The sequence below is a fragment of the Penaeus monodon genome, chromosome 27 (genome assembly GCF_015228065.2).
Source record: "Penaeus monodon isolate SGIC_2016 chromosome 27, NSTDA_Pmon_1, whole genome shotgun sequence".
In the NCBI taxonomy this organism is placed as follows: Eukaryota; Metazoa; Arthropoda; class Malacostraca; order Decapoda; family Penaeidae; genus Penaeus; species Penaeus monodon.
In genome coordinates this window covers 15567532-15569834 of record NC_051412.1, presented here as the reverse complement: position 1 = coordinate 15569834, position 2303 = coordinate 15567532, and the positions used below count along the sequence as shown (strand labels likewise).

The 2303-nt window shown below is 39.5% G+C and overlaps 1 protein-coding gene across 1 annotated transcript in view; it reads right to left on the bottom strand.

The window, feature by feature from the left end:
• Positions 1-1875, bottom strand: part of LOC119590618 (histone-lysine N-methyltransferase Suv4-20-like) — a 23977-nt gene extending 22102 nt beyond the window's left edge. Inside the window, exon 1 of the mRNA XM_037939296.1 lies at positions 1702-1875. The gene's annotated coding sequence lies outside the window, so the exon portion shown is untranslated. The remainder of the gene's footprint in view (positions 1-1701) is intronic.
• Between the last annotated feature and the right edge of the window lie 428 nt (positions 1876-2303).

Sequence of the window (2303 nt, the reverse complement as noted above, 5' to 3'; positions counted from 1 at the left end):
CTTACGTTCATGACTACTTCCTAGTCGGAACAGTCTTTTTGTATACTTTCACTGATTCTTTCAATGTGTACAACTGCACAAGTACTTAATAAAACAAACACCTATAAATAAAACATCTTCCTTTCCTGGATATGAAAATCATAAGAAAAGCACTCTGAAAATAACTGACTATGCAAACTGATCCACTTACACCAACACACAAAGTCAAGGGTGCTATTATTACAAAGTCCTTTGCCTTACAGGAATTTGTGGTCAATCATATGAGGAGCAATTTTCATTAAAAGGAAGAATTATGGACTAAGCACAATTACCACCCACTATAACTGGGAAAGCACATCCTACGGCTACTCCTTTGAGGAGACTATCTCTCTGTTCCCCACTTTATCACAACCTCTAAAACACTGAATTGTTCACTTGGAAACCAACGACTGGAATGGCTACAAATATCACTGACTAAATCTGAACTGATGGTCAATAAGCAAATCAATTGCTTTAACATGTCATTTATCAGCTCTATTGGCAAAACACTCAAGGCTTCACAGAAACAAATTTGCAAATTCACAAATACAAAGGAATTCCCACAAAATGACAAGCTTATCACGGCAAACTCAGATTATTTCTCCGGACAAAAGAAAATCATCTGCTCGACCCCCACTCAACACGAAAAGTTTAAATCTAAATCCACTCGGACCTTTTTCTGGCATTTTAGTTCAAAAGTCCAGATTTCTGAATTGATAATATACTTTTCTCTTATATCCAGAATCCATTTTAAGTTGACTATTTCTATCGGCCAACAAATGAAAACAATTGTAGACTTTGCCCATGGCTTATTTACTGCTGAGTTATGCTCAAATAAATCTATGCTGGATTTAATCTTATTGTACTAAGTTTCAGTTAAAATATGATGCTGTAAAATTATCACTTCGAATAGTCCCTTTAAAGTTTTCTTTGTTTGTACACTATTCCTACCTCTTTCTTGCTAAATCTTCTCACTCAAAACCAAGTACTGCATTCCCTTTTAATATTCCAAGGAGAGATTGAGCCACTGCCTTTAAACTTCACATTTCCGAAGAATAATATCTTAATACCTCAGATTTTTTTTCTCAGCTACACTTAAAAAGGTATTACACTTTTTGCCGAACAAACTTCCATTCACGTAATATTCAAATTACCGCAATTACAAGTTCTTTTTTTAAAGCAGACACCAAACTGTAACGAAAACCGAAGCTCCACGTCAAGGAACTGGTCTTTCGCGATGGGAGAGTCGGGAGGAAGTATATAAAAAGAAAATTACCTCCGACCGCGAATACTTTCCTAAAACACAAGACTTGACCGATTTTTTCCGTGAGGAGAATCACCCGAGAGAGCAGGGAAGCGGCAGCGAACGCCGAAAAAATCTTTAAATCCATCCAGCTGTAGCGACACTGCCTTCCGAGCCGTTTTCTCCCATCAGCTGATCTCCAGCACGGATAAATGACGCACAACTTGCTCAATTAGCCCATAGAACTATCACGGTCGCAACTGCACCTGTTCCATTGGCTCGGGTGACACCGGGGATGAGTAAATTAAGCCCACCGGTCCTGCCAAATGGCCAAAAAGCGAGCAAAGGCCAAGGCCATCTCAGGGAGCAACAAACTCTCCGTCTGTGTTTCGTCAGGAGACTTTCCCGGAGACGTTTTTGTTCACTTCTCTTGCTCTTACCACTCCTCCTGGATCCTCTTGAGATGTATGTGACCTTTGCCGTGTAGTTATGATCCCCGTCCATGCACTGTTATACATCCATAGTTGTCATAGGTTTGAGAATTTTCACGATTTTACATTTCCTTCAGCGAGGAAAGTGAATCTGCAGAAGCATCATGGCTGACTACAGGGTCTAGCAGGGCTGCCAACTTCGCGGGGGACGGGAGGGTTATTCTTAAAGAGAGAGTTTCATGTTTTTTTGTACTGGAATCTCACATGCTGAAGCTCTACATACCGAATTTCATTTTTCTTTCACTTTATAACATTTATCTGGAGGATGACTGTATATAGAAGGGCTGTGTGTGAATTCACCTGTTCACAAAGCTTCACCTGTCTCCAGGTAAAAAAAGAGTATAAACTTGAATGACGCATTGTGTATTAATACAGTGCCTAATAAATAAAGATCAAATAACCATGTATCCATCTCAAATATAAGAAAATTCACGCAAACCTTAATCTCGATATATGAATTGAAAATCCATCGCAGGTTGGTACTCCTGTGACTAAAGAGCCGCAGTACGCAGTATCACTCCGCCTGCACTCCTATGTTTAAAACCCTGTTT